We start from the raw sequence: 7622 nt of genomic DNA, 5'->3' as shown, positions 1-7622 counted from the left end.
GATATTTGAGTTTTTGTGACAAAAATGATGTTTTTTAATGCAAAAAAAGTTTTTTTACTGTGTGTATTTTTTTTGGGATCTTTATTTAGTTGTCTAACTTTGTTTCTTTAGTTGTCTAACAATCGAACGAACCGTTTTTGCTGTGCAGCTTTTTGAATATTTTTGAACCATTTTCACATACACCGTTTTGAAAAGTTAGTCGTGACTCAACTTGAAAATTTGATATCGGAAAATGACGATTTAGATGGAACTGAAAAACTGTGCAAAGTTTCAGATATTTTTGAAATGGTCGATCAGAATCGACTTGCATGCCTCCGTGGAATCCCTCAAATGTTACAGCACGTCACAAATTTGAACTACGAATCTACAAAGTTGTATAAAACACTGGTTTAATTGATGTTAACATGATATTAAAGATTATTTTCTATCAAACTTTTTAGAGATCTAATTCACCAAGCGTGCAAAATAGGACTTCAACTTTCATTCAAGATATTTGGTTAAAATAACGGTCAGCTACACACAGTGTTTTTCTAATGCACGGCAAGATCAAAAAGGGATCTCGCAGAGCCACCGTCAGAGAATCTACACCGAGGGTGGCAAAAGAACCTCAGGGATAGATCCTCAAGAGTTTCGTCAGAAATTAGTCAAAGTTCTTAGTCTCTTTCCAATTTATTATCAACTTTTCAGTAGGTTGATCAATTGGTAACTGAGGATGGAACAGAGTCTTAACGACAAGTGTTCCTAACTACATAACGGTTAATACCTATCCATATACAATGCTACGTGTTTGTTAAGCCTAAAATCCACCTCGAAAAGTGACGACATCACCATATTGGCAAACCACTTCCCGTTAGATTTATACCTCCATTGAAAGGCGCGGAACAATTCAGCCAAAAGATCCACCAGAATAGATTAGAATAGACCATCGATCGACCGGTGTTTCGGAAATACTGTTCCGCTGCAACAAAGGACCCATAAACTGTAGCGCTGGCGAAATCGACGCCGAACGATAAACACTTGCCTTATGATGTGATGATGACGCGATTTGCGAAGTACCTCTACTTAGTAGTCGTGTAGTGTATGGGATTATAATTATTGGTTTCGGTGTCACAGTACTCGGCAGGGTAGTAGAAGTGTTGAGCGGTGCCATTGTATCCAAGACAGTCAGTCGCTTGTTGCAAGATTAGAAAATTTATGATACGATCAGAGTTAGACCACCAAGCAAAAAGAAGGTGTTGACGAACCACGAAGAGGTGAACTCGACGTCATTTTCGTACTGCAGCCCTAAGGTATTGTTCTCCGTCGTCGACAATCGAGGCACTAATCGCTCTTTATTGCTTTCCAGTTCGTTTCGCTTTCGAGATAATAGATTTGGAAATGGCGACGGGTTGCCAACATGGTGCACTGGATGCGTTGCAGTCAGGGATGGTAGCATGTCTTTTTTTAATTGAAAGTCTCCCTGAAATTGGTTGAATTCTTGAAGATAATATAAACGAGAATCCTAGAGGAAGTCCTGGAGAAATCAATGCAAGAATCACTGGATAAAATACTTGGAGAACTAAGGACTTTCTCGAAACAAGTCTGCGATAATCCTTGGGGGTCATTTTTGTGGCCATCCTTAGAAAAATCCCAGATCGAATTCTTGACTGTACTTGAAACGAAATTTTCAGAAAGTCTGTTAATAATCACTAAATAAACTCCTGAAATTTGTATTTCCTTGATTCCCGTTTGGTCTTTAATTGGTCTCTTTTTTCAGGCATGAGGTCCCTGAAGACATTCAGTCGCTACCAGCCCTGTTGCAGTTTTCCAACCTGGCCGGCAAGTGTCGATTTCCCGGACCACTACAGATATGAATTATGACTTAATTAGCGGTTCGATTTCAGCATTCGCTGCAGCTAATTAGTCATGATGGGATTTCGCAAGGCGGGAAACACAATTCAGAATAGTTGACCTTGATGTCAGAGGCTGGATGCTGCCTAGGAAAGAGATTTGCGTGTTATCGCTGCGAGAATTCCGAGTTCCGCGCTTAATTGTGGCTGATTGAGATGAACGATTGCACTGCGGCAACGGGTTTTGCATAATCAATTGCGCCCAGGGGCGACTCGGAGCAATATTTCAAGTGGAATAGAGACACGTACACTCGAAATGATGTTGTTGTTCAACGAAGCTACTGGAGATATCATCTCCGCCAGCAGTTTGTTGTCGCAACAGGTAGACAAATCTGTTGACCGCAAAGAATCACTGCGCTGGTATCGTTCCAAATCTTGATTTTACTCTGTCTTTGGTGCTCACTGCAGCAGTGTTTCTCAAATGGTGAATTTCGGCTACAGTCGATGGATTCCATTTCCAAATTCTGAACGAAAGGTTGAGAAGCACTGCCGTAGACGACTGCACCCAAGAGATAAGGTGACACGGGTAGCTTCCCGCTTCGTAGCTTGCCCTTTTCCATCTCCCAATCCACCAACGTCCAACCCACTAGTCGTGATTTTCTTTGCTTTTCCTTTTTGCGACTAGGTGTGTTTGTTGCACTTTTTCCGTCCAGTTCAGCTGGCTGACCGCAATTTAGTCTTTCGGCTTTCGGGGTCGTACTTTCATCTCAGACGACGACGAGGATGCTGCTGATGACGTTGACGATAACACGGCGTGTATACGGTATATAAATTACAAAAAATATGCATTGAAAAATTTCTCACTACATATAAAATCAAAGAGGGAAGAATTGTATCCAGGAATGGCTCCCACAATTCACTCCGTAAGCGATTGTGTTAATAGTGTTAATTGTGTTGATAGGTTTTGCTCTTCCTATTGGAAATTCCAGAAATTCGAATACGATTTGCTTAATTTTAGTAATACGTTCAAATGAACAGAAGAATTTGCTAAATTATTCAGCCAAACCAAACTGAAATTTTAGCAAAAGTCCTGAAAATTAAAAAAAAAAGTTAAATGTCACAGTCTTAATAAATTTAGGATACGTTTGGTCAATGTTCAGGCTTTTTTATGTAATGAATATGGCTAATATTGACCTTCTGTAAGCAGCAGCTGTAGCCATTAGAACAGTGTTCCTCAACCTGACTAATTATGCGAGAAACCATGGTGTCCTCAGAATTTGCCGATGGACGCAATGCGATTTTTTTCAGGGTCTACTACCTGGAAAACCTAGAATTCTCAAGGAATTTCGATAACAACCAAGAAAATTTCTTTGAGGCAGTAAGTCATACTAGAATATGTTCATGACAATGGATTTTCACTCGAAACCCGCCAAAAATTTCGGCTGCGCCGCTATCAAAATGCGCTTTGAGCTGTTCAGTGAGTCAATGAGGATCTTTTCGGGTATGAAATTTTATCGCCTGTCCAAGACATGATTAAATTTTAGGAATCAAATTTTATTTAAAAAACTGAAAAACTGATTTGGGGAAAGCAATCTGGAATAAAAACAACTTTCAATTTAAAACGTCGAAACAATTTATTTATCAATTTTGGGGCTGGTAACAGGTCTCTTTTTAGAGACTTGGTCTTTATTTTAATGCAAGTCTCTATTTTTGATGAAAGGTCTCTGAAGTCTTTATTTTTTAACCAAAATGGTCTCTGAAGTCTCTTTTTTTCATATCTTGCTTGCAATGAATTCTGATGCCAAATAATATAGGCTCCCGAGAAACTTTCAGAGACTATTACGAGACATTTCAACTAATTGGGTAAAGATCTAATTTTCGCCACCCAAGAAATTTGCACTAATTTTCGCCCCTTTATACAAAAAAGTCTAAATTTGTATGAAGGGGCGAAAACTAAAGCATGGCGAAGATTAATACATCTACCCTTCTTCAAAAATTTAATCTCAGATTTCTCGCGGAAAAGCTTTTGGAATTGTCCTAGTGGTATATCCAAAGATTTCATCTGCAATATTTCCAGGGATTCCTACAGGGATCTCTCCAGACATTTGTCTAGAGATCCTTTACCAATTCTCTTAGATATTCTTCCAGCGATTTTTCAAAGAATATCTTGAGAAATTTCTACATAATTTGCTCTAGGAAATTGTCGAGCACTTCATCGTTACTATCTCCAGTAGTTTGCTCAGGGATTACTTTTTACAAACACTTAAGATTTTTACAGATTGTTTCCATAAAAACCGCAAAAGTCAATTCCAGAGTTTTTGCAAGAAATTGTTTTTTGTCATTTAATGCACGGCAACTCCAAAAGTCAACGAGGGGTTATTCGAGAAAATCTATTAATAACTTTCCAAAGAATTTCTCAAACTCGCTTTTGCCTTTTGCTAACCATAATGATCCGTAGCCACTCTTACTATTAGCTAGCTAGATACATCGTTATCATATACGACGTAGGGAATACTTAGGAACTCTTAGGAAAATGACTAGTAGATTCACTGAGTAGAAATAAGTGGCGACAATCTTATTTTAATATGGTTTTTACATTGCCATAATAAGAAATACCTCTTTTGTAACAGCGGCATAAATAATCTAATTCCAGTTTTATTTTCGCAAAATTTACAAGTAGAAAGTAGGCGTTGTGAAGCATTGCATTTGCCACCGAAAAGTGAATCTTGTAGGAGACTGTAATAGAAGCCTAAGGTAACTTTTTTCTTCAATATTCACTATAAAAATGACTATGGAAAGTAAGACGCTGAGATCGATCATTAGGGTACACTTGCTAGTTTCGAAAAAATGTTGAACAGACAAGGAAAGCTACTTTTTTCTTTAAGGATATATGAACGTAATGACCAATAAATACTTTTAACAACAAAAATGAAATTAACTAGAACTACTACTAAACAGCCTAATTTTGTTAAGACCTGACGACACTTGACATTTAAGACTCTAATCTTACGTAAAAGACAATAGTAATCAGAATAGCACTTGAATGACAAATTATTCAAAACCATTTCGACTAGACAATATTAGTAATGCACTACTATTTCAAACAAATTCTACACTACTATTTCAAACAAATTCTAATGGAGCTGCTGATTTTCATATTGCTTTTCTCAGAAGCAAGGGAATATGGGTACTTTTCAAAAACTACCACGTCACAATACTAATAAAAACAGTGTTCATGTGGGCGCCATTGCCTAGTCCGTCTGAGTATTGGTCCTGGTAGAGGAGAAACTTGGCAAAAGCCAGACCGAGGGTTCAGCCTTGACAAGTTAAGCTGTCAGGCAGCTCCAACTGAATACCATACAAAAATAACTTTCCAAAGAATTTCTCAAACTCAACCCTATGTTTCATCATGGAATTCTAGATTTTTTTCAAGAAATTTCTCAAGAATTTCATTGAAGATTTACAACAGCAGTTCTTCCAAACATTTCTCAAAAAAATCTCATGGAACTTACAAAAGTTTCTTTAAGATTCCATACTAAAAAACACTGCAGCATTTTGCCAGAAAATCCTACACATTTTTTTGCTTTTTTTCAATCATCCCAGCAATTTCACTAAAAAAGCTATTCTAAAAATTCCTCAAGGGTCAATGAATTCTTCTAGTAATCGTTATTCATCAAGGATGACTTTAGAACTCACATAATTTCATCAAATTACTTTAAAATTTGCTTTAATTTTCATTTTTGAACATTTTTTCAAATATCTGAAAAAAATCATTCACATTTCCATGGAGAAATGTCTAAAAATTTTCTGGAAGAATATTTGGACAAATTTTCTAAGACTTATTTTAGAAACTTAAAGAATTCCAGTAAGAATTCTTAAAGATATCTATGAGTAATTCTGGAGATATTCTTAGAAACATTCCTAGTTGAAATCTAAAACAAGTTTATGAAGGATAATTTAATAAGAAAAATCTGGAGGCATCTTTGGAGAAACTTCTGGTTGAACTTTTGAAGAAGCCTCAAACGGAAATCTTAGAGGATGCCATATGGAAAACGATGGAAGAATCACTGGATAAAATTCTGGAAAATTAGGGCTTCCTGGAAAAATATCCGAAAGAATCTGTCAAGAAATTCCTGACGAGCTCTGAGTTAATTTCTGTGGTAATCAGGGTTCTGAATTTTCGTATCAATGATGCGAAATCTACGATTTTTCGCAGGTAAGGAGAATGCTTTTTTCGCTTCCTCGCGTGAACATCTTTTATCGCTCACACTAATTTTCCCTGGAGCTATGATGGTGGATAACCGAAAATCACTCCACTCTGTGGATAATTTGATTTTCACTCCATCATATTTTCGTTCACCAACTGCTCCGGAGAATTATCACTATGTGGATAAACAAAAACTAGTGCCGGCGATGGGATTCGAACCTAGAACATTGCTAAAAACAACCGCGATGCGTGCACGCTAACCATGCTACAACATAAACTTGACGAAAGGAGTGGTTAATTTGGTGCATAAAAGCAACTGCTGTTCGTGGCGATGGATACAGGAAAAATTCTCCATGGATCGGAGAAAGAGAAAAACAAACTTCTCGCAGCTGCGGAAATGTGCAATTATCTATTTTCGCTTTGTTTTGTGGACGGATAAAATCCCAAGGCAGCTGATCGCTGAAAATTGCTGTGAGGGATAAATCCATTATCGTGAGAGTGAGTGAGAATTCGGAAGCCTGGTGGTAATATTTGGCAAGAACAGGGTTGTGTTTTTGAGGTATCTAAAACAAAATTGTTTAACTAGTTCCTTAGGAAAATTATAGTAGGGATTTCATGTAAAATAATCACTACATGAACTCCTGAAGACATTCAAGTGATGAGCTAGCCTCGGGCTGTAAATCTCTCAAATTAAAAAATCTATCCATCTATCCTAGCCTGAGTAAATCTTCGGAGTAATATCGGAATCTTTGGGCAAATACTCGAAATAATTTCTGATAAAATTCCTTGAGAAAATAATTGAAAAATTTGTCGTAATACAGTTAACTCTCCCTTACTCGATATTTCGTATCTCGATATCGAGTTAGAGAACCATAGTAAAGTTGGTTTTCATGGCTACCTCGATGGTCCCTTGGATCGCAGATACACTGGTTTTGTGTTCTGTAACTCGATTCCTCCCTAACTCGATGGTCCCTTCAATACCGAGTATGGGAGAGTTGACTGTATCTTACGACCTTGTAAAATTTTATTTAGCATTCTTAAGTATCCAAACAGCCTATAGATACCGTTTGAGCTATCTTCACTGAACGCAGGCCCAAAAATGAATTATGAATGGTCTGTTTTCGCACGAGAACGCAGTAATCAATAAACTTAAAGGGTGAAGCATACTGAAGCACTTGAAACTTCCATAAAGTTTAGTAATCAGAGCTCGTACAAGCGAGTCTTATCAATTACAATTCAGTATTTTTATCAAATTGAACTCAGTTAAAAAAAAACAAGCTTTGATATTGTTCCACCTTGAAATGGCTTTTGAATCAAATTATTCTGTGAATAACGTTTTATCTATCTGAAATTAGAGTATTTTCTTGAACCTGGAATTGTTTTGTAAAACCGGGAAAAAAAACCTTGGAAACATCAGGAATTTTCATTCATGTTTTTCTTCAAAAGCTGTCAATAAGATTTCGTGAGATCCACTTTCCCGTCAACACCAAGGTCCAAACCTAGTTCTTGGAAACGAATTAACAAGATGAAGAATTTACATTGGGTATGCACACCCTTTTTCAACCACAGACCAAATCTCAGAATTG

General features: G+C 37.1%; 1 long non-coding RNA gene across 1 annotated transcript; it reads left to right on the top strand.

The window, feature by feature from the left end:
* The first annotated feature begins 367 nt into the window (after nt 1-367).
* Nucleotides 368-1721, top strand: LOC110681381. The gene is made up of 2 exons (XR_002503183.1): nt 368-1289; nt 1346-1721. It is a non-coding gene; the product is annotated as an uncharacterized LOC110681381 (long non-coding RNA).
* The last annotated feature ends 5901 nt before the right edge of the window (nt 1722-7622 follow it).

The sequence above is a fragment of the Aedes aegypti genome, unplaced genomic scaffold (genome assembly GCF_002204515.2).
Source record: "Aedes aegypti strain LVP_AGWG unplaced genomic scaffold, AaegL5.0 Primary Assembly AGWG_AaegL5_hic_scaff_777_PBJ_arrow, whole genome shotgun sequence".
NCBI classification, from domain to species: Eukaryota; Metazoa; Arthropoda; class Insecta; order Diptera; family Culicidae; genus Aedes; species Aedes aegypti.
The sequence above is the reverse complement of the archived record's forward strand: the minus strand, read 5'-3'. Positions and strand labels throughout refer to the sequence as shown.